The sequence below is a fragment of the Phascolarctos cinereus genome, unplaced genomic scaffold, assembly GCF_003287225.1.
Source record: "Phascolarctos cinereus isolate Bilbo 61053 unplaced genomic scaffold, phaCin_HiC Scaffold_5;HRSCAF=322, whole genome shotgun sequence".
NCBI lineage: Eukaryota > Metazoa > Chordata > Mammalia > Diprotodontia > Phascolarctidae > Phascolarctos > Phascolarctos cinereus.
Genome location: NW_027555958.1, coordinates 130,347,867 through 130,374,095, shown reverse-complemented (window position 1 = coordinate 130,374,095; position 26,229 = coordinate 130,347,867). Strand labels below are relative to the sequence as shown.

The 26,229-nt window shown below is 37.4% G+C and overlaps 1 protein-coding gene across 1 annotated transcript in view; it reads left to right on the top strand.

Moving 5' to 3' along the window:
- RSPO3 (R-spondin 3) overlaps positions 1–26,229 on the top strand; it is a 104,355-nt gene that overhangs the window by 15,352 nt on the left and 62,774 nt on the right. The gene's annotated exons all lie outside the window — the stretch shown is intronic.

Genomic DNA, 26,229 nt, shown 5'->3' with positions numbered 1-26,229 from the left:
AACCACCTTGTCTGAGTCTATTAGTGGAAACTCACACACACACACATAGAGAGTGACCATGATGTCATTGTTGCCCTTGCTTTTCCTCTCTTCCTAAACAAATGAAAAGCACTTGAGGAATTCAGTCTCACTTCTCTGTAAAAGAAGCATCAGGGGAGGAGAAGGGAGGGGAGGAACCTCATGTAAGCATCCTAGATGAAGCCAATGGTAACTATCTCTAACATTTGGGAATAAGAATCTAGTTATACAATAGACTAGTAATTCTGAAAAGACAATCTGAACTAGGAATGTGCATCTTTTGTTTGAATCAAGAGACACTGTTTAGAAATACAGGACATTATTAGTCTTCCAAAGTGCAAGTGGTGCCTGTTGTCAAAAATCAAATGGAATCTTAATCCAAAAGAAATTTTAAAAAAACCTGATTAGAACCTTCCTATGGCTTACATAGTAATTTAAGCATTACTATACCCAATTCTCATATGTTTGTTATATACCTTTAAAACTGTTTTCTAGTGGTACAAAGGTTTTTTGGTTGAAACTACTGAAAGTTCACAGTGAATATTCAGAAAAGACTTGGTGTGAGCATTCTGTTTTTTGCCTTTAAATGTCAGAGAGCTGTACCAATTTATTGGAGAGTTTAGATCCTGAGTGCTTCCAAGGTGAATTTAGCACATCTTTCTATTCAGGTAAACCCATGTTCAGACCATTGGCTCTGTATAACCATTCAGTGGATAATTTCATGTTTTCAGTCAGATATCTTGTTCTCTGGCCAATCTTTATTGGTTACTGGCAGTCTCCAGATAGCATTCTGAAAAACAAGCCCTGCCATAGTGCACACACACTGGATACTTAATAATCCTACTTACCTACAGTAAAGATGTGGTAGATGCTGCATGACTGATTCCATTGAACAACATATTTATCTTTCTTCTACTATGAATTTAGTCATTTGGTAATGGGATAACCTCTGAATACAGGGAGCTTAAAGTTTTGGAAACACATAATGGACTCCATATTTGTTTCTCCTGTTGCTTTTTGGTAGCACATAGTTCCTGTCACCATAATGATGCCAAAGATCAGGTATGGTAATCAACCAAGTATTTTATTGAACAGCTAACTTCATGCGACCCTCCTATGCCCAGTTGCCTGCCCACCAATTTGCTTAATGCAATATATATATATATATATATATATATATATATATATATATATATATATATTATATATATAATATATATATATATATATATATATGTATATATATATATATGTATATATAATATATGTATATATATGTGTATATATATATACATATATGTATATATATACATATATATATATATACATATATGTATATACATATATGTGCCAGGCACTGTAATAATTGTACAAATACAAATAAAAAGAAAGACACATCCTTGTCCTCAAGTAGCTTACATTCTAATGGGGGAAGACAACATAGTGAACTTAAACCCTTCATTTCAGATAGCAAAAGGAGATTGCTAATCAAATGAACCGCTAACCATTTCCAGAGGCAGCCACCATCTTCAGCTCCCCACATATACACCCCCATTGACATTCCAATGCTTCATAATAAACCTTTTGCCTCTACAGTTAATGTATTCTTCATGCTGTAAATGGAGACTTTACAACCCCAGAAAGCTTAATATAATGGTTTATGGCTTAACTACCTAATTCATATGATCTGGAGGAGTACCTAGGGTTAGTGGTAAAGAATATTCTGTAACTTTAAATTGTCAATATTTTCCAGTGTGATATATTTATTCCCCATCCCTTGTCCTATTCAGCTCTCTGTTCACCCCACTCCACCCCCAAACCCAGAGGCCGCTAATAAGATGAGCTGAACAGCCTCCTTTTAGAGGCTCCCAAAGCAAAAACAAACATGCAGACAGCAGAGTTAATTTATAAAATACTGAAGCGTTTATCTTGGCAGCGGCGCCTCAGGAGCTAAGATTTTGCCTCTCCCTCTCCAGCTCTCACAAGCTAGGTCTCTCAGAGACTCCCAGAAGGAACAAGTCCTTTCCTTATCCTCATTAGCAAAGGGGCCAGTGGCCCGGATCAAATTCTTAGCCTCCTCATGCTTGTGGTGCATTGTGTACCCTGTTTTCACAGAGTCTCAGTAACACAAACAATCCCCATTGCTTTCAAAATCTGAAGCAGTGGAGAATCATTTTTACAAGAGCAATAAAATTGAAGTGGCTCCTCAACTATTTTAAACTGATAGCTCTATAGCACTGAATATCTTTTTCTTCATGCAAACCCCTCATCTTCAAGCCCACAGACTTCCTAAAAGCACATCCCTAAGAATCTCCCTCTCCTCCCCTTTTCATTTATTTCCTTTCCTCCTCCATTCCTTCCATTTCTTCACTTCTTTCTTACTCGCCTTTTCCTCCTTTTTCCTATACCGTTTTCTTCTTTTCCCTCTCCTCTGCTCCTTCTCTTCCTTCTCTGCTTCTTGTCTTCGTCCATCTTTCTTCTTCTCCTTCTTCTCTTTTTCCTGTCTTCCCTTTCCCCCCTCCTCCTCCTCTCCCTCTCTTCTCCTCCTTTGATTCTCCTTTTTTTTCTCTCCTCCCTTTCCTTCTCCTTTTCCTCTTTCCTCTCCCTGTCTTTCTCCACCTCCAGCCCAAGTCAACCCCCTTCCTCCTGGGAGGAGGCCAGTAATTTGCAGGATTCATTCTGACAACTGCTCTGATGTAAATATTTAGAAAAATCCTTTCCATTAGAGATTAAACAAAGTGTAAGTAACTGTTCTTAAATGATAGATCTTATTAATGTTTGCACCAGCAGGCCCTGTGCTATCTGACTCAGAGAATCCTGCCTTGGTTCTGGTGGAAGGAGTAAGGAGGGACAGCATCAAATAGCGCATTCGGGTGTACTGTGATCTGAACTGCAGAATGGTAGCATAAAGAGTCACTACAGACATTTCACATTAGACCCACAGGCTGGAAAATGGTGGACAAATGAATTCATTTCCATTGGAAACAGTCAAAGGTTATCATTGGTGTCCTACTCATTTAGAAAGTGAACCATCCAATGATCTCTCTTACCCCCATGCCAATTCAGAAAACAGTTTTCAGTCCCTCATCTATGTTCTCACCAAATGAGTCACAGCTCTAGGATCATGTTGAATGGAAACTTTTGTTCCTATATTATTATCTATGAAATCATAAAATGAATAAAAGCTGAGTGCTAATGCTTGTATCAAATATCATATATACAAAGAGTATTAGTATCCTAAGCCCATTACTCTAACATAGGTTAGGGGAGCTCACAAGTAATATTCTAATCAGCTCGGTATAGTTTGCAGGGTTCTTGAGTGCTTATTGTGCAGGGAATTGCATGACCATGTAATTAAAGGCATCAATGTTATCATTACCTAGAATTCAAATTGATTTTTTTAAAAGAGGGGAGGGGGATTCACAGGCATAGGAACAACGCAGAGACAAGCACAATTCTAGAGAACACAAGAAAGTTCCCTTTACATTCCTAGAAGTGTAAAGTCAACCACAGCTCAAGACCACAGATAAACATCTGATGGAAATCTAGTTGGTACAATTCATGTGTAAAATGAGGGGTTGTACTAGATGATCCCCAAGGTCCTTTCCAGCTGTTAAATTCGGTGGCACCTACTAGTACCTGAAAATTTTTAAGTATATCCTATAAAATAATTAAATGCAGCACTTTTCCCCTCTCTATAGATCTTTTGGCTACAACTGTGAGTTCATAAGGGCACTAGGGAGTAGAATAAGAAGTTTTGATCTATTCTCTCTTTTGAAAGCCCATAATCACTCTCTTCATCTAGCTCCACATTTTTGCTTTCACAACAGAGATCTCCCAAGACAGAGATTTCTACAATGTTGTTCCATAACAAGCAGTGAAATCCTGACAGAAAGAGACTATACAAGTACTGTTCATAAAAATAGCAGCAATCATATTTTAATGCTACATAATTTTCACTTCACACAGATTTACATAGACCTTAGATGACCTCCTTATGTTGTGGTGGTGGTATTCATTGTTACTCCAACAATGCACCGTGTGTGTGTGTGTGTGTGTGTGTGTGTGTGTGTGTGTGTTTAAATTTAAGAATCAGAAACAAAAACTAGAAGGGCTTTTTGAAGGAGGGAAAAAATAAACTTGAATAGAATTGAATTGAATAGAATCATACCTCTGACTTGTTTTGAACTAACCTTCCTCTTCCTGGAAACTATTAGGCAATGTGGTATAATCAGAAAAAGCCCTACACTAGGAAGTGAGAATTGCATTCCAAACCTCCTTTCTATTTCTTTACTAGTGGTGTTACTTTATCATTGTAATCTCTATGGTTCTCAGTTACTTATCTGTAAAATGGGAATAATACTTCTTTATTTGCCTTTATTTATTGGGAACAGGAGCAAGTGATGTATTAAAGTTCCTTTCAGATCTGTGATCCCTATTTTTACTCCCTTCAGACACGACCCTCAGCACTAGATTCTTGCTTTGAATAACAACATCAAGAATGTTAGAGCTGGTATTTCAGGCCAAATTTTCATGATTCCCCACAGAGCTCTGAACAAGTTCCTTAGACCATTACCCTCTTTAAGCAATAAGTTCTGGAATATGGAAAAACATAAAAAGGAAAAAAAATTGAACTTGGTCCTAGTGGAAAGTACAATGCCCTAGAAATCAGAGGATCACAGCACAAAGGTAATCCCAACTGGGCTTCAACATTTCTGTAACAAATTTTTGTCTATTTTCATTCTGTTCAGTGTGATGAAGTAGGATTGATAAAGATAGTAGTAGATTTGAGTAACTGATCAGAAGACCCAGGATTTATTTATCATTATCATAAAGTATAAATTTTATATTCTGTGCTAGGTATAATGCAAAATAATAATCTTCAGTAGATTTTGCTTCAAGGTTAGCTAAAAGTAATTTTGAATTTTGAACTACTAAAAAATTCTAATTTACTAGGGAAAAATAGTCAAAATTAGTCATGAGTTGAATTTGGGAATATCTGAAAGAATACAATTTCATTATACTAATAAAACCTTGAGTTAGGATAACATTGTTGCCAAGTAGGAGTCTTTCAAAAGAATAGCAATAATTAATAATAATAGCTACCATTTAGATTTACAAAATTCATTATAAATATTAACTCATTTGATCCTCATAATAAACATGGGAGATAGTTGTATTATCATCCCCATTTTACATTTGAGGAAAATGAGGCAGACAGTGGTTAAGTCACTTGCCCAGAATCACACATTTAGTAAGTGCCTGAGGTTGTATTTGAACTCAGGTCTTCCTAACTATGAGTCCAGAGCTCTATATACTGTGTTACCTAGCTGTCTAGAGATTTATTATCATTATTATTGATGTTAATGATAGTAACCTTCATTTTTAGTGCTTTAAAGTTTGCAAAATACTTATATATGTTAATTTCATCTTTACTACAACCCTGTGAGGTAAGTGCTATTATTATCTACACACACACACACACACACACACACACACACACACACACACCAATTTTATGTATTTAAAAAAAAATGAGTCCCAGAGAAATTAAGTTCACCCAGGTGTACCCAGAGTCACACAGCCTCTTTTGCATCCAGCTCTTTCTGATTCCCTGCTCAGTATTCTGTCCGCTATATCATGCTGCCTCTAAAACAATTGGTTTTCCTGACAATTTCATTTGTAATATGCTCACTTAGGAAACTATTGTTTATTACAACAAATGCAAAATTCAAGTTGGACCCTGGATATATAGCAAAACTTTGAATTAGGTATATAGTAGATAGAGCACTGAGCCTAGAATCAGGAAGACCTGAGTTCAAATCTGGACTCAAATACTTACTAGCTTTGTGACCCCAAGCAAGTTCCTTGACCTCTGTTTACCTCAATTTCTCCATGTGTAAAATGGAGATCATAATAGCACCTACCTCTCAGGGTTTTTGTGATAATCAAGTGCATAATACAGTGCCTAGAAAATAGAAAGTGCTATATAAATGTTAGTTATTATTATTATTTTTATAAACTATGAAGCCTTAACAATGTAAATATATTTTTAGCAACATATTTTACAGTGATTAAGAAATTAATTATGGTAATTTGGAAGAGAGTTTAAAGTTGTAAATTTACCAACAGATTACATTTTGGAGAGAGCTTAAAATATTATAAATTTATCAATAAAATACAACTCAGAATTTTCTCACCTGAATTGTATGAAAACAAAGCCTATGTTAATGGTAATGGAAGTTAAGGAATAGGTGACAACTGAACCTAAATGCATACCCAATTTTCTCCTTGGAAAACTGAAAAAGCCTAAGGGGACAAAACAGGAATGTGAACTTCAGATAACAGAAAAGGCTGGCATTTATTAAGTCTCCTGGTATCTTCCTGTCTTAAAATTTATGATGAATGAATTGCAATCATCATTGAGCACAAGGTTTGTGACAATCATAGGAAGTAAGCTATACATACCATCAACGTAGTTAGCATTGTTAAGTTAAGCTTGTAACGGAGCAATATTTTTTCTTATTATTCATTTCTATCTTCAGCATGCTGACTGCAATTTCTTCAGTAGAATATTAACATTAGTTTGTTAGTTAATATTCATTTTGGAAATTCCCTAAAACTGTATTTTTTTCCAAATAGTACATAATGTGCCATTGCTCCAAAGCATTTCTCAAACCTTGGATCGTAACAGCCTTGACTGCTCCATCAGAAGCACTGTCACACAATTGAAAGAATGTTGGGGGGAAAAAAGGAAGAAAAATAATTTTGGACTTGGAGTCAAAGGACCTGGGTTTCATTCCTACCGCTGGTACTTACTACCTATGTGACCTAAGACTAGTCACTTTCTTCTCTAGGCCTCAGTTTCTTCTTATGTAAAATAAAAGTTCCCTTGACTCTAAATCAATGATTTATGAAAAGCCCAATATGATCTTCTCAAACATGCCAAAAAGTCATTTCAAAGTGGGTTTGTTATACAAATAACCTAAAAGATAATTAGATAATATTAGATAACAATAATTAGATAAAAAGATAATGATTTCCTCAGCAATAGTTAAGTCCTTTAAAGGATGTAGTCCCCCTCAAATTCAGAGACTTGAAAAGCATTTTGGCTTAATCCTTTCCTATAGAAATAGCCTGTGAGATCATTAATCAAAGACTCAGTCAGTATGTCTAAAACTCTATGCTGTCCTACTTCATGATATCTCTATGTACCGATAGGGATTTAACTTGTGATTTCATTATATAGTGACCTTGTAAATGAGGCAACTCCCTCTACCAATGAAGATAGGCACCCTCTTGCCAGAGCATAGAGAGGTTAAGTGATTTGCCTAGTGTCACACAGCCAGTATTGTGAGAGGTAGGACCTAAATCCATGTCTTCCTGGCCTTGAGGCTAGCTCTGTATCCTGCTGTTAGGCACCATGATGTCTCTCTACATTCTAACTTACAGGGCTATGTTGTTTTTCAGCCATTCAATCATGTCCAACTCTTTGTGATTTTGTGGACCATAGCACATCAATACTGTCCATAGGGTTTTCTTGGCAAAGATATAGAAATGATTTGCCATTTACTTCTCCAGTGGATTAAGGCAAACAGAAGTTAAGTGATTTGCCCAGTGTCAAACAGCTAGTTAGTCTCTGAGATCACATTTGAACTCAGGTCCTCTTTACTCAAGGTCTAGTACTCTATCCACTGAGCCACTTAGCTATCTCTTATGGTTGGTGGTGGTTGTCCTTCCTTCTCGAAGAAGATTAAAATTACATCAATATGCTGGAGTCAAGTTACAGTGTGTCCCACTGTGGCTTGGAATGTTCTACCACAGGTCGGACACAAATAGTTCATGTGAACATTTGGGGTACATTATCTAAATTGGCACATCTTGAGTTTCTTTTGAGCTACCTCAATTCTGCTTTGCTCACAGAGCACAGCACTTTCTCTGATGTGGGCATACCATGCTGAGCAGTCCTGTGCCAGTGTCTCCCATGTCACAAATCAATTCCAAAGCTGCCCCTTATAGGACTATGGAAACATATTAAGCGTTAAACAACAATAACAACAAAAATTTCCTAGATTACAAAAGATAAAGTTCCACCAACACCCCTCCCCAAATGACTCTATAATTTAAAAGAGTCTACCAGAATGTGGACAAGTATTTCTTCCATGCCCAACAAACTTTTCCATTTTGCTTTTTTTTCTAATTTATATTTGAAATTTTGACATGTGAAAGAAAGGAGATACTAAATTTAAGATCCCTCTGCTTGATGTGGGTGGCTGGGTGGCTCAGTGGATAGAGTACTAGGCTTGTAACCAGGAAGACTCATCTTCATGAGTTCAAATCTGGCCTCAGATACTTATTAGCTGTGTGATCCCAGGCAAGTCACTTAGCCCTGTTTGCCTCGGTTTCTCATCTTTAAAATGAGCTGAAGAAGGAAATGGCAAACCACTACAGTATCTTTGCCAAGAAAACCCCAAATAGGGTCATGAAGAGTCAGACACGACTGAAATGACTGAACAATCTCCTTGATGGAAAGGGAACTATTAGATGCTAGTTTTAAAAGGGGAGATGAAATCCAAAAAGGGAAAGGATGACAACTTCATTACTTTATTTGAGGGAGGAAAATATTGAACATATGGACCAAGACAGAGACTTGTGGAAACAGACAAACTTTCTTTATGGGATCACAGTAGAATGAGGAAGTGGGAAGTAGGAGGCAGCAAATGGAAGTAGCCCATTCTTCAGAGCCTCCACATCTTTCCTACCCCCTAATAATAACTACCCTGAATTGAACAATTCTCCACTAATAATGAAGGCTATCTCTGAACCGAGAATAGGGCATGGAAGTTGTAATTGAATAGAGTAGCTGCTAGAAATTGAACATACGTTCCAAATCCAAGCAATCTGACAGCATTTCACCAAGAGTTACCACTAAAGTTGGATAAATCTGAAAATCTTGGGATATGCATACCCCCAGGTAAGAGAGACACATCTCTCACTGACAGAATCTCCTTCTACAGTGTCCATGATCATTCTAGCTTTTGCTTTAAGGCCTTCAGTAAGAGTTGGCCATTGCCTAAGGAGGCAGCTTATTACATTTTTAGACCCTTCAGATTGTTAGGCTGATTGCTAATTGTGTTAATTGATTGTGATTCTGATTGTTAAATCTGCCTCTCTGAGACTTCCAACCATTGTTCCTCATTTTGCTCCCTAAAACTAAGCAGAACAAATTTAATCTCTCCTTTGCTGGACAGATCTTTAAATACTTAGAGACTGATAACATGTCCTCCCTCAAATCTTCTCCTCACCAGGCTAAATATCTTGAGGTCTTTCACCATTCAGTCTATCCTTCTCTAAATAGTTTAACTCATTGAGCCTTAATTAAGTGCCTAACATGTGACAGGCATCATGCTAGGCCCTGGTGATATAAATATATATTTTTAAAAATAGTTCCTATTATCCAAGAAGTTAAAGTCTACTGGGGTGGGAAGGAGAGCTGTATACAACATGTGTAAAAATAAGAAAATACAAAATATATACAATATAAATACCAAGATATTTGAGGGGTCACTAACTAGGAGAATCAGACATGGGGGATAATAGCCTATACAATAACAAGAGATACAGTGTCAGGTAAAGAGAACAGTAAGTAGGCCAGTTTATCTGGAACGTTGAATATGTGAGGAAGAGCGTAAAGTGTAATCAGCCTACAAAGGTATTCTTGAGCTACAGTGGGAAGGGCTTTAAATTCAAATTAAAACAGTTTCTATTTTATCTTAGAGGCATTAGGGAACCACTGAAGCTCCTTGAGAAGAAGTGTAACTTTGTCAGACTAGTTCTATAGGAATATCAGTTTTGCAGCTTGCAAGAAGACGGATTGAATTTCAGGGAAACCAATTAAAAGGCTACTGGGATAATCCAGGAAAGAGATGAAAAAGGCCTGAGTTACAGTGGTTGTGGTGTGAGTAGAAAGAGGGGGGACTGATAGAAGAGATTCTGTGAAGGTATAATCAGTGAGAAAATTGGTCGATGTCCTTGTTCAAATGTGGTACATAGAACTGACCACAATATTCAGATGTGATATGGCCATTGAAGAATGCAGAAGGATTTCTTACTTCCCTAATCTAGGGTGTGAATCAGCCTCTATTAAAGTAGCCTTTCTTCAATATTGACTTTAGGGGGCTATTTGCTCTTAAAGCAAGAGAGCGCATCTCTACCCCAAAGGTCAGATTCAGCCTCCAGGGCTGTAACAGTGATCTTCAAGGCTGCTACAGCCCAGATAAGTTCACAGAATCAAAGAATTTCAGAAATACAAAAAATATCAGAAACCACATAATTCCATATTTACAAGCCCCTTTATATTTACTCAAATGGTGTTTTGTTTTGTCTTTTTTTTAAACTAGGGAATAGATATAAGTGCAATCTGTTTGCACTGAGGTTTCTGCTGTCAGACATGTCACATTAAAATCTCATGTAACATAAGGATGGGTGCTTGCTTGTAATGCCACAATGGAGAGTTTAAGAAAAACAGTGCAATCAATGAAAGAAAATGTCTGTGACATTAGTACTTTTGAATCATAAATATTTTTATGATGGCAAAAAACTAGCTCATTTTCTGTTTGTGGTGATTTGTAATAATCCCTGCCTTTAAAAGGGACTTTCTCAGTCATGTGAATGCTCATAATTAATCCAGCTGTTATATGAGCACCATTAGAGCTGTCTCATGCAAAATGCTATTAATGCCACCCACTAAGTCCTCAACAAGTCCAGACTCTCTTTACAAAATCTAGGTATGCTTTTTTTCCCTTTCCCAACCAATCTGTCCTCCTTTCATCTCTCCTTGGGAGAATGCCTGCTTGACAAAGGGGAAATTTTGCCTTACCAACAGTCTAACATATGCAATTCTAGCCTACCTCATATAGGTCACCCATCACAAACAGGCCCAAATTGCTGCCCCCCGACTCCTGGCTTTTTTGTTGTTAAAAGTACATGTTGTTAAAGTGTCAATAGTACAAGCAATGAGATGATATCAGCATTGGCACATCACAGAAAAATCCTTATTTATGAATCTTGATTCTATTGAAAAAAGGCAGGTTTTAATTAGTTCATTTTGAGCAACAAAACGCTGAATCTAGACATAGAGAAAAGATTACAAGAAAATAGAAAAGCATAGTTGCTATTCAAAGTAATAGCAATAAAAAATAGATTTAATGAAAACCAAATCTCATCTAACTGGTGTCTCATCAAAACACCATAGCCTCACAGATTCTTCGATATCATTGATATAGTCACTTCTAGGTGAACAATTTGTGTATATGTCATGATCATGAGGATGGGGATTGCATCACTTGCGTCACTAAAACAGACCAGAAAAAAATAAGAAGCACTTTCTGAAAGACTTGAGTGTTTTATTCATTCCAATTAAGTAAACAAATAAAGCAATAAATTATTATTTGAACCTTGACTATTTTATATTTAAATATTCAGTAAGATATAAAGAAAGCACATATACAAGACATATAACTTTTCCCCTTTCTTCTTCCCATTCATGGCTCTTGCAAATCCTCACATCCTAAGCAGCCTCCTTGACAAAATGTCGAATGAAAACTTTTAAAAATAGTTGCTCCCTTTGCCAGCTCAGACAGCCTTAAACCATTGGTAGCAGCTGGAAAGAGGGGGTGAAATCCAAAAGAGATGATCTCCATTTAACAGAATATATTTTGCAATTTTTTTTGTTTTCTTGCAAGAATAGAGCCTCAAGTGGGTTTGCTCTTTGAAATGTTTGAATATGATAATCAAGAAAAGAATATATGCATAAAGCATAAGATGCTTGATCTGTTCTAAGACCCACACGTTTACATTTGGACAAGTGAATGAAGGTATCTATGCCATTCTTTTCTTCTCAGGGTCATTGATGTAGAATAAAATGCATGATCTCCACAGGGCATCTAAGTATCAAGAAGCTTATCCCTTATTTGGCTGCTCATTTCTAGGCCTGGTTCTGCCCCAGAGCCAGACAAAGCACAGCCCCTCACCCCAGCAATCAAACAACAGATTAGCAGTCAAATGTTTGTCATATCTGAGATTTTGAGAATACTATAGCTACTATGATCTGCTGAGTTTAATTTTAGTGGACTACCCATCTAATTGCTGGTTAATGTTAACTCTCTTTTACTGCTGTGGTTTCGTTTTAAGGTATTGATAGAATAAAAATATTAGACTCCCTTCAGCAGATTATTATTGAGTAAGAAAAAAATGTTCCAAGCTCTCAAAAAATTTTCTCATTTAAAACAACATGTTCTACCACAGAATAATGGTAGACTACCAAACCAGCCACGGAATAAAATACTCCTTAGGTCTGCCAGAGAGTGAATTCTTAAATCTTTTCTGGTCTGTTTCAGTGAGGCAACAGACACAAACCCCACCCCAGAATCATGACAAACACACAAATCTCTCACCTAAATGAATATAATGATATCGAAGACTCTGCGAAGCTAGGGTGTTTTGGTGAGATGCCAATTAGGTGCGATTGGTTTTTATTAAATCATATGTCAATTTTTATATATGCCAAAACCCAAAGAATGGACATCCTTAAAAGCATTAATTCTATGAGGAACTAGCCCACAGACCACCTGGAGAACCCTCACTGACCACTAGTAGTCCCTGAAACACACTTTGAGAACCACAGGACTAGGATAGCATTGAGAAAATTATACTTCTTGGGTATGAACTGGTGCCTTGGAGGTTTGAAAGAGTTGATGCAATGCGATGAACAAGTCTGACAATTGATAGAAAATTCTGACATGAGTTTGGTTACCTACACTGTTCCAAACTCTCTATGACATTCTTTCTGTCTAATTGCACAGCCCTGACCAGTCAGCTCTGCCTCTGAAACCTGGACATGTTGCCTAACTTTTAGAAAAGTTCAGAACAAACAGAAGCACAAAAAGAGGACCTCCATACTCCAACACTATTTTGAATATGTGACACAGAGCCTGAAGGGGACTGAAAAGTAGCTTAAACCTTTAGTGTCAGATTTGAGTTTTAAAGTGAGCAATGCCAGACATTCTAGAAGAGCCATGAAAATATTTTTGAACTTTAAGCTACTGTAACACCACTCTAATTTATTAAAAACAACAACAACAACAACAACAACTTTGAAACAATGGAGTCCTCTGTTATGATAGAACTGGGCTATGATAAGATGACTAAGATCAAAACTAGTTACTTTACTTAATCTGTAACTAATTAGAGAACAAAATGTAAACTGCACATGAACATTTTTGGAGCTTCATTTTGAAGACTCGATGGCTACAATTAAATATCCCTATATTATGTGTCATTTAGGTGTAATTCCCTCATCAGATATTTACAAACTGATATGTAATTGTCACATACATACCTGCTTTCAATGAAATATTTATAAACCTTCACATTTCGGTTCACTGCTTCATAGGTAACCTAAGAAATATTTTCTATTTCACATGCTTAACTTAAAGTAATCAATGTATAAAAGATGAGCTAATAATACGGAATAACTATTATGAATAGAGCGCTGGGCCTGGGATCCAGAAGATCTGAGTTCAAATCCAGCCCCAAGTATTTGCTAGCTATGTGATCCTGTGCAAGTTACTTAACTCCAGTTGCCTCAATTCCCTTAACTGTAACATGAATATAATAATCATACATACCAAACAGGGTTGTTGTGAGGATCAAATGAGATGAGATTTGTAAACCACTTAGTGCAATGCCTGGCATATAGTAAGTGCTTGATAAATGCTTATTCCCTCCCCCTTCTCTGGTAGGTAGAAAAGGCAGATACAAATGGGAAGAAAATACAGATACAAAAGAAGGGCTGATTTTGTGAAGCTAATATATTGCCTCGATGCTCTCTAAATTGTCCTCTAAGACCAGTAACATACTAGTAGCAGGACAGGAATGTGGCAGGAATAGAAATGGCATTGTATGGATCAAAGCACATTTTGTAGATTGAAAGTAATTTCTGTGGAACTCATGAGTCCACTTTTAAAATTAGCTAAATGAAACCTATGCTTTGTTTTTTTCATATGTAAAGGAAAACTCCCCAAACATTTAGAGCTCTTTCAAAGTAGAATAAGTTGCCTCAAGAGGTAGTGGATTCCTCTCACTGAATATCAAAAGCAATGTCTGTATCACCAATTATCTAGATATATTCTTGAGGGTATTTTTGTTCAGGTCCAGATTGGACTAGATGACCAATGAAATCCTTTCTACCTCACCTCCTGTGACCCCTGACACTTTTGTTGAAGTACAATGGCTAGTTTTCTAAATCTACAACTCACAGATAATATTTTGAAAGTGTGATGCAACTGGTCCCTAGCCTCAAACAAATGTCTGAGAGGTACTGGCACCTTGATGTGATGACAATTCAAAAAAGAAACATGCGATTCACACAGCACTTCTGTCTTTGAGCTTTAGGAAGGAATAAATTAAAGCAGATCATTGAAATTTACTTAATCACAAAATATAACATTTCTGATATAGTCTATTTTGTGTGTTCATAAGCATTTAAGATTTGAGTTAAGTAATCTATTTTTTGATTGAGTTAAATAATCTAAGTAATATTTCTTTGTCTACCAAGCACTTTATAATCATTTATTTAAATGTCTTTGGGCTCTGGATAATTCATCAGAGGAAGAGAGGTACAGTACCCCTTTCTGTTTGGGAATTTTTGCATTACTAACATGTCACATGTGGAAAGACACCAATTTATAAAAGGGGTAAGAGAATTAAATTTCAACAATAATAGACGTGGAAACCAATTTACTCTGTGAAGACTGACCAAATGACAGTTCAAACATTTGCAAAATTGGATATGAGTTATGTATTAATATGTACTTTTTTCACATACTTAACCTTAATTTTAAAAAATTATATTCTCTTTTAAAATACTTTTTAAAAATTCTAAATATATTAAAAAGGATATAACATATGCAAATACATGTACAGTTAACTCTTCCACATTGCAGGGGTTAGGAACATGATGCTCCCACAAGCTGGAAAATCTGCATAAAATTTTTTAGCCCTCCCTTCATACCAGAAAAGAAGTATGATTTTTTTTCTTTTTTTTTATTTGGTGTTTATGGTACCTTACTATAAAATTTGAGTTAAGTATTTAGTCATGGGCTCTGTGTCATTTGCTGTTCTTCACATGTCATCTGCAGCTTCTGCAAAACTCCCAAAAAATTCACATTTAATTTCTTAATGTCGACCCACAACATATTGAAATCTTGATGAGGAAACTTGCCATGTGAAAGGGATAACTGTATTTTCACATGCCCCTGTATTTAATAGATTCCTATTCTCCTTTTCAGGAGTCAAAATGATTTGGGTGATCACATTCAATCAACCTTTTTTTTTTAGTTGAGGAAAATGAGGTGCAGAGGAGTTGTGATTTGCTCAAGTTGGCCCAATTAATAAGTAGCAAAGCCAAGTCTAGAATGCAACTCTAAGACTGGTGCAGTGTTCCTTCTCTTTTCCCTCATCCTTTCTTTCTCTACTGTTGGGCCATGGTTTACTTATGTAAAAAGAGACCTGGGTTCTAATCCTTGTTTAAGAAGTACTTTTTTAAGGAGTAGGTTGATTACATAACTTCTTTGTGTCTGTGCTCCCTCCATCTATAAAATGAGTATAATATCATTTGTCCTTGTCTACCCTCAGAGTTACTGTGAAGAGAAAATGAAATACTGTCACAGAGATGAGTGCTTTGAAAGAAAAAAAATTCTATTTTCCTGATGATAAGTCATTACTCACAACCAAGTTCTTTCTACCTTAGAATATACTTCTGTATTCTTCAGAACTTCCTCAAGGAAAAGAAAACTCTTCATCACAGGGTAAACTTCACATTTCTTGGAATTCTCTCCACAAGTATAATGCATTCTCCATCATGTGATCATACAATTGTTGGTGTATTACCTTCTCTAGTTTTCCCTTAGATAGACAGAATCTGAGAGTAGGAACAGAAGTCATTGAGTCCAACATATATGTGAAGAAGATATACAACATGCTTATCAAGTAGTCATACAGCCTCCAGTGAAAAGGGGCCCATCACCTATGAAGGCAGCTCATTCAACTTTTAGATAGCTCTCCAACTGATGGAAAATTTCTCTTCATATGAAGCCTAAATTTGTCTGTTTGCATCTTCTATCCAGTCTCATAGTTTTTCTGCTTCTATATGACAGAATTTTAAATACTTGAAGAGAACTATCATGTTCTCCTCCCCCCTGCACCTACTCACTCCCCAGCCACCTTGGTCTTCTCTTCTCTACATTAAGCATCCCTAATTTCTTCAAGCTATCATGACATCATCAAGAATATGTCTTGCTAAATTAACCTAGTTTGTTTTTTGATGGGATTACTATAGCAGTAGATTGAGGCAGAGCTATAGATGCAACTTGACTAGATTTGTTTGTAAAGCATTTGACAAAACCTCTTAAACTATTTTTGTGGAATAGTTGGAGAGATGTGGAATAGATAACAACCATACAGATTTGGAAATGGTAAAATGACTGGGCCCTAAGAGTAGTCATACTTAGCAGTTTATTTCAACTTGTAAAAGAAGTCTCTAGCAGAAAATCTTACGTACCTGTGCTTGGCCCTGTGCTATTTAACATTTTTATCAGTGACTGGATAAAAGTATAGATAGCATTCTTACCAAACTTATAAATGACACAAAACTAATCTCTAATACATTCAATAACAGGATCCCTAAAGATCTCAACAGGCTATAGAACTTTGGGCCATATTTTATAAAAGTCAGTAGAGGTAAGTGTAAAGTTTTATGCTTGGGTTCAACAAATCATTTTCATAATTACAAGATATAAAAGGAAACAAACATTTATTAAGAACCTACCAGGTGCTGGGCACTTAATAAGTATTCCCTCATTTGAACCTCACAATAACCAGGGTAATAGGTGCTATTATCATTATTATTATTAATTATTCTTCTTCTTCTTCCCATTTTACTATTGATGAAATTGAGGCAGACAAAAGTTAATTGACTTGCGCAGTATTGCATATTCTGAGTCCTAATTTGAACTCATATCTTCCTGATGCCAGGCCCAGAACTATATCCACTGCAGAATCTCACTACCTTGGTAGCTAGGGAAGGGGATGGTGGGATGGAGGGACATTGCTAAATGAAAGATCCCAGAGTATTAGTGGTTTGCAGGCTCAAGATAAGTTTGCTATGTGATAATGACAGCTGAAAAGTACAATTTTAGTCCTTTGAAAAATGCATAGTGTCCATGAGCAGGGAGGTAAGAGCTTTGCTTCCCTCTTTTTAGACCACATATGGAGGATGGTGTTTAGATCTAGGTACCACAATGCAGGAAGCACACAGATAAGTTTAAGAACCTCCAGAGAAGGGTAACTAGGATGGTGAGGGGATTGGAGAGCTTGCCATGGAAGGAACTAGCCTAGAGCTGAGAAAACTTAGCATAGCTCTGATACCTACAGTCATAATTATGTAGGCTGTCATGTGAGAGAGAGATTAACTCTATACTGTTTTATCTTAATGGCAGAAATAGGAGCACTGTGTGGAAGTTGACAAGAGACAGAGTTATGCCTGATGCAAGGAAATACTTTCTAATAATTAGAGCTGTCCCAAAGTGGAGTAGGCTGCCTGGAGAGGCAGTGGGTTTGTCCTCACTGGAGATCTTTGAGAAAAATCTGGAAGATCACTTGGGCATATTATAGAGGTGTTTCTTCTTCAAGTATGGCTAGGACTTGAATGGATTCTGAGGACCCTTTGTAGCTGTTGGTGTTCAGTCATGTCCAATTCTATGGGATGTCATAGACGTTTCTCCATGAGGCTTTCTTGGCAAAGCCATTGGAGTGGTTTGCCATTTCCTTTTGCAGTGTGCCCCGATTTTACAAATGAGAAACTGAGACAAATAGGGTTTAAGTGACTTGCCCAGGGTCACACAGCTAGTATCTGGGACCAGATTTGAACTAAGATCTTTCTGACTCCAAGCCCAGTACTGGATCCACTGTACCAATTAGCTCCCCTCTAAGGACACTTAAAGCTCTCAGATGCTATGATTCTGTGAAGGAATATATTCTTAAAAGTTAAAGCACTATACAAATACAAAGTGCAATATTAGTGCTGTTAAGAGAGAAATCCTGTAGAATTATTTTCTCCTCTAGAACAAATAACGTCACTAAATTCCTTTTTTGTTTTTGTTTTGTTTTGTTGTTCTTGTTGTTGTTTTTTGTCAAGGCAATTGGGTTTAAGTGACTTGCCCAGGATCACACAGCTAGTAAGAGTCAAGTGTCTGAGGCTGGATTTGAATTCACGTCCTCCTGACTCCAGGGCCTGTGCTCTACTAAATTCCTCCTCTGGTAGCTCATGCCATAACAGTGGTTCTTGAAGACTATGCCAGCAGAATATAAACTATAGCAGATCCTATCAAGACATGAAACTTTATGTATAGGCCAATAGATGGGATATCTGCCATTCAATGACCAACCTACCTTAATTTAGTAAGAGCCATCATCAAGCAGGTCATACGGTGATTATTTAGCTTCAATGGCTCTCAGGCAGAGCCCACAAAGTTGTATGGGGGGGCACTCTGTGTTGGGGGTGGGAAAGGGGGGTTGGATATGCTCGTGCAGACAAAATCATAGGGCTGGGAAGTATTGAAGTAAGAGCCATAGCATTTTAGAGCAAAGGGCCTTCAGAAATCATCTGGGCCAGCTGTTTCCTGTGGTTTCTGATTTAAAAAAAAATAAAATAAAATAAAATAAAGCAGAAAGTCTGGCCTCAAAGGAAAGTGTGGGAAATTTAGAACGTCTAGTTGTGTAATACTAAGCCTAATCTCAGTGATCCTTGCATAGCCGGCAAGTGAGCAAGTATGATACACAACTATCTCTAAGATCTCAAAACCAAGGACTCATAGAACCTTGAGGTAGAAAAGGACCTTAAAAGGTCATTCAGTCTATTCTTCTGCTTCTGGGTCAGGACTGCATATAAACAATTCCAGATGGGTAAGAATTCCATCATTTTACCAGCAATAATAATTCTCTCAATAATCCACTGCAATGCCCTATTTAAAAAAATCCTAGAATACAGTTTTGTTGAGATTTAGTAAGTTAATATCCCACATACATTTCCACAGTCTATAATCATTAGCATTTTTAAAAAAATTCCCACGAATAGGAACAAACTTGAGAGAAACAAGATCGGATGATTATGTGGAACTATATATGACTATATATGAGAAAATATGTATACAGGCAAAGGGTCTGGGACGAGATCTGTGATTTAACTGGTATAAGGAATTTCCTGGTGAAACACCATCACTGTAGGTAAGCACTTTCTCTGCAAATTATAGCCTTAAAAAGTAGCCTAGAAGGCTGAGATCTAAGTGACTTCACCAGGGACCCATAGGCAATATGTGTCCAAGTCAGAACTTGAACTCATGTCTTACTGGCTCCAAGGCCAATATTCTATGTATTATGTGTATTGTGCCACTTACTCTCTGAAGCTTCCTTTCCTTTTAATTCGAATCAAAATTCTGTTTTTTTTTTCTTTTGGCGAGGCAATTGAGGTTAAGTGACTTGACCAGAGTCACACAGCTAGTAAGTGTCAAGTGTTTGAGGCCACATTTGAACTCAGGTCTTCCTGACTCCAGCAGTGGTGATCTATCCATTGTGCCACCTAGCTGCTGCAAAATTCTGATTTAGAGAAGTCATTGTGAGGGGTAGGATTTGAACCCAGGTCATCCTGGCTTGTAGATCATCTTATATACACTATACTACGTTTTGTCTCAATGATATACTTATCTGTGCTTAAAAATATATGTGTTCTTGTGAGAGAAAAGCCTCCAACACTTTGAATAGATCTTTTGCAGAAAATTTATTGAAGGGGGCAGCTAGGTGGTGCAGTGGATAGAGCACTGGCCTTGGATTCAGGAGGACCTGAGTTCAAATCCAGCCTCAGACACATAACACTTACTAGCTGTGTGACCCTGGGCAAGTCATTTAACCCTATTGCCTATCCTAAAAAAAAACAAAAATAAAATTTATGGAAGAAGATGAATAAATTACACAGGATAGGAAGTCATGGATCAGTTGCAATGTTCACCAGTGTAGGGGATACCCACATCATTGAGACCATGGAATCATTGAAATATACACTTTTGTATGTGTATATATGTGTATTGTTCATTCGTTTCAGTCGTATGCAACTCTTCATGACCCCATTTGGGGTTTTCTTGGTAGAGATATTAGAGTGGTTTGCCATTTCCTTCTCTAGTTCATTTTACAGATGAGGAAACTGAGGCAAACAGGGTTAAGTGACTTAACCAGGGTCACACAGCTACTGTCTAAGGACAGATTTGAACTCAAGAAGAGGAATCTTCCTGCCTCCAGACCTGGTGCTCTATCCACTGTGACACCCAGCTACCCTAGGTGTAACATTTGTATGTTCATATAGAAGTGTATGTACATATGCATATGTACACACACTACATATACATATGTGTGTATATATGTATATATAAACACATATACACATACATATTTCTATCTAGATACAAAATGGCATGGTGAATCTATTCTAGAAGATATGGATGTTGGAGTCAAGAAGATCTGCATTTAAGTTTCACTTCTGAAATATAATAATCATATGTTTCTGGGCAATTCATTTAACCTTTCAGTGACCCAGGCAATTCCTTTGGGACTTTAAGTTGCAGAACAGTTGCTGATGTGCATAGGTAGAAGAAGTTTCCTTGCTGGAAATTCTCTACATTGATGAAACTATAGGTCCAGACAAATACATAATTTATACACACCTCTATTTCTATCAGCTGAACATCTTTAGGCAAAATGGGATTAGAAGATATATAACGAGCTGATGTCTCCAATGAGAATTATATGTCGATATTATGAACAAATTTCTCCCTGGTTGAATTTTCTAACTTTTAATTTTAAAAAAATTTGAGAAATGTCATGGAAAATGTCATGTTTGAGCTCTGTACATGTGAATCCATGATTAGTTATAAGGTTGATAATGCTAGAGTTCAATTATTATAACTGGAAAATCTCATTAGATACTTAACTTTATAGGGTTATAATGTGGCCAGGGAACATCAGTAGTTTGTTCACTTCTAGGCATCTCATTTTAGGAAGGACTCTAATAAGCCAAAGAGCATATAGAAAGGGGCAATCAGGATGGGCCTGGAGTTCACGCCAAATAAGGATTAGTTAAAGCAACCAGAGATGTTTAGCCAAGAGAGATTTGAGTGATGAGGGATATGATTGCTGTATTCAAGTATGTCATGCAGTCATGTGGGTGAAGGGGCAGACTTGTTCTTCTTGGCCCCAGAGAACAAAACCTAGAAGCAATACATGGGAACTGAAAAAAAGGCAAAGCAAGTCGTGGTGTTGGGATAAACTTTCTAACAATTGGAAGGATCACAAAGCAGAATAGGCTCCCTTAGCATGTAATGGGTTCCCTTTCCCTGGGGGTGGAGGTCATCAAGTTAAGTCTGGATAATTACTTGTCAGGTTTGTTATAGGGGAGTTGTTGTTCAGGTATGAGTTGGACTTGGCCTATGAGATCCCTTCCAAATATGAGATTCCATGAAATCATTGACCTCCCTTACTTTAGGTAACGAGACTCAGAGAGGATAAACATCTTGCCCACCTTAACACAGCTGGCTGGCAGCAGACCTGGGACCAGAACTCAGGGGTTCTAATTCCCAGTTCAGTGATCTTCCTAACACACCATATGCACTTCGTGGGCTGCCTCTTCACTCTCTCTGAAGTCTTTTAAGTCTGGTTCTGTCATGAAAAATAAAGCTATTACTCAACAAGCTACTACTCGGAGCCTTATACATCTAAACATCCTATACTCTTAAGATTGCCATCCCATCTTATTTCATCCTCCCCAACAATGCAGCATCTACTTTGGGTCCCAGTTTCTTCCGCTATACAAATGAGGATAATGGAAGAAGGGAAAGAGAATGAGCATTTATATTGCACCTACTATATGCAAAGCACCATGCTAAGTACTTTACAAATATCACCTTATTTGATCCTCACAACAACTCACGTATTATTAAACCCATTTTACAGTTCAGGAAACCAAGCAAATGGCTTAAATGACTTGTCCAGGGTCACATAGCTAGAAAGTATCTAGCATCAGATTTGAACCTAGGTTTCCCTGACTCCAGGTCTAGTGCTTTATCTACGGCACCACCTAGCTGCTTGCTATATTATGCTAGATAAATGCGGAGGCCTTTTCAGTTCCAAAATTCTATGAATTTATGTACAGGAAAAAGACTTTCTTTCTTCCCCTTTATCCTGCCTGATTCAAAAAAAAAAAAGAAAGAGAAAAAGATTTCCTCAGTTTATTTACAAAACTTCTTGGAATGAGAATGAGCTGCTTGTGGTTCCTGTGGCTTTTTCAGGGTTTTTTTTTTTCTCCAAGCAGAAGATGCTGATCAACTGAATGACCTCTCTACATCTTAACCATGCTCCCTTGTGATCACACTGTTCAGTCTCATTGGTTCTATTCCTCAGTAAGTCTAGCAGGATTTGCGTCCATGATAAAAGTCTCTCTAAGTCACCAGAATTATTTGAAAAGAGACAGTTCTATTAAGGGAGAAGTGTTCAGCCATGAGTAACAGTCTGGCATTGAAACCATTGTCATTGACACCCATATAAGATAGTACTAATGAGGAGCCTCTTTGTATTAGAAACTCTATTACTATGGAAGATAATGCTATCCTCCCAGTCCCTCAGATTCACAACTGAGATGTAATCCTCAACTTCTCCTTATCACTCACGCCCCATGTCCAAGCTGTTGCCAAGGCCTATAGACTTTACCTTTGCAACATCTCTGGAATATGTCCCCTTCTCTCCTCTCACACTACCAGCACTCTAGTACAGGTCCTCATGCCTGGATTATTGCAATAATAACCCATTGATGGTGGGTCTGCTTGCCTCAGGTATCTCCCCACTCTAATCCATCTTCCATTAAGCCAGCAAAATGATTTTCCTAAGGCGCAGGTGCAACCACCTCTCTCTCTCTCTCTCTCTCTCTCTCTCTCTCACTCACACACACACACACACACACACACACACACACACACACACACACCCCTTACTAAATAAACCTTGGCACCTCCAGGATCAAACATAAAATGCTCTGTTTGGCTTTCAAAGCCCTTCATGATCTAACTCCCTCCTACTTTTCCAGTCTTCAAACGAATGAATAAGTAAATGAATGAATAAAAAAAAAACACTATGTGTCAGGTACTATGATGAGTACTGGGAATAGAAATAGCGAGACTGTTGCTACCCTCAAGGACCCTATAGTCTAATAAGGGAAATAACATATATAGGGGAATGGAAGCCAAAGAAGGCAGTTTTTATCTGAGAAGTCACAGGAATGGTGAATTAATGCATAGCGTCAATGGTATGCCCTTTCTGGAAGGAATAATAGTATTGATTTGATTACTGTGCTTAGAGCAAGAATTTGGGGGAGGGGACTGTATTGCCTGTGGCAGAGCAGGGGTGATTGACTGGATGAGAGATGAAGCAGGGTACAGTCTGGGGCTGGTTACATTTATAATATGCCTGGTGTGTTTGTACTCACCAAACCAGAGAGCTCAGTTCTTGGGTAGGAGTTCCAGAACTGATTGGATTATACACAAAACCTGTGCTTTACAAAGATGAAGAATTTTTCCTTTGGAAGTCCAGACAAGAGTATGACAAGAATTGACATTATATTTTAATGGATACATCATTGGGAAAAAGAAACCACTTAAGATAACAGAAGATAACGGAGACAGGAAATAACTTTTTAATTCAACCAATTCAACCTTCCATTTACCCCCACACACAGAGACACACACACACCCCATGTACATACAACTATATAGGACAATAGTCAATGTCAAGCTAATAGCTGTAGGGAAATCTGAAAATGTTGAAGATGTCAAATGGACATTAACAGTCTAAATTAATGTACCTAAAAGTGTGTTTGTTTGGGCCAGCTGACCAGCATCTTTCAGCTTGGAAGCTGGATGGCATCAGCCTTTTAGTCTCCTGGGTAGCCTGGGATAAACTTTGCCTTTTTCCTTTTGGGGAACTGGCTGAGCCCTGTTAGATGCATAACCTTCACTTGAGGGGATGAGAAGACATAGTATGAAAGGGAAGAGCAGCAAAGTACGCTGTCCTGTAGGACACAAACTCATACAATTCAAGGTAGATTATTATAAACTCTTACATATGCTTTATGTTGGAAAAATGGGGAGGTAAATGCCACATTTTATTCTCAACATAAGGTTGTAATTGGGAGAGATTAAACACATGCCCTGGTGAATGTTCCAAGAAAAGCATCAGGGTAGGCAAGAAAAAGCCATCTCTTTAGGACAATTTTGCATTGGATTCAAATAATCAGCTGCCCTGGCACAATAGAACCTAATTGAAAGGAAATGGGGTCAGAACTTATTGTCTATACTAAACCTAAAATCTTGTGCACTTCGTTGACTAATCCTAGGAAATTAAAGTCAGATTCTTCAATCAATTTATTAACAAATGCAGTTACTAGTTACCAGGCACTGTGATAAACACTGAGGATACAAAAGCAAAAATTCTTATCCCCAAGTAGATAACATAATAAGTATGACGGTAGGGGAGAGAGGAAGGAGAAAGAGAGGGACGCCATACATATTTATAAGTATATGCAGATCACATACAGAGCAGATTTAAGATAATGGGAGGAGTAGGGAACAGTAATAGCTAAAGGGATTAGGAAAGGCCTCCACCAAAGTGTAGCACTTGAGATACCTTGAAAGAAAAATAGGGATTCCAGGTGGTTCAGGTGAGGAGGGAGAGTATTCCAGGCACAGAGGACTGCCAGTGCAAAGACAGAGATGGGAGATGGGTCACTATGTGGGAGAACACCCAGAGTCATTATGGCTTGATCTTAGAGTGGGTACTTGGAGAGTAGGGGTGGGTAAAAAGGTTGGCAAGTTAGGATGGGGATAGGTTGTGAAGAGTTTAAATGTCAAGCAGGAGTTTATATTTGATTCTAGAGGTAATGGGGGCCTACTACAGTTATTACATAGAGGAAGGGAAGGGGGAGACATGCACTTTAAGAAAAACACTTTGAACCCATATACACAAGGATATTTATAGCAGCTCTTTTTATGGGAGCAAAGAATGGGAAGTTAAAGGGATGCCCATCAATTGAGGAAATGAGTAAACAAATTGTCACATATAATTGTGATGGAATACAATTGTGCCATAAGAAATGACAAGGTGGAGGGTAGATTCAGAAAAACCTGGGAAGACCTATATGAACTGAAAAACCAGTGAAGACCTATATGACCCAAAGTGAAGACAGCAGAACAAGAAGATCATTATATACAATAACAGCACTATTGTAATGATGATCAACTGTGAAAGACTTAGTTATTCCAAACAATATAATGATCCAAGACAATTCCAAAGAACTCATGATGAAAAACTCTACCCACCTCCAGAGAGAGAACTGATGAATTGAGTGCAAATTGAAGTATTATTTTTTTTACTTTCTTAATTGTTCTTGCTTTTTTCATTTTGCAACATAGCTAATATGGAAATATGTTTTGCACGATTTCACATGTATTATTGATATGTTGCTCACCTTCTCAATAGGTTGGGAATGGATTGGAGAAAGGGAAAGAATTTGGAACTCCAAAAAAATTTGATGATGTTAAAAAAATAAAATATAAATTAAAAAAAAAAAGAAAACCACTTTGGCAGCGGTATAGAGTAGGAGTGTCAAACTCTAATAGAAACAGGGATCACTCAGCTACACATAAGGATCCCTGTGGACGCATATTGACTTAGAAAATGAAAAATTAATATTATCTATGCTTTGCTGTATTTTTATTTTTTGTTAAATATTTCCCAATTGCATTTTAATCTGGTTCAGCAACCGTCTACAGTGTTGCAGGCTGTGTGGGCCCTTGGGGAGTGTTTTACACTGCTGTTATAGAGGATAGATTGGAGTAGAAAGAGGCTTTTGAGATTAGATATATTAGACCAATGAGAAGATAATAGTCCAGGTAAGAGGTGATAAGGGTCTGAACTACACTGGGGGCTGTTTAAGTGGAGAGGAGGAGACATACATAAGAAATGTTGTAGAGGTAGAAATAAAAAGTGGATACGTGGTAG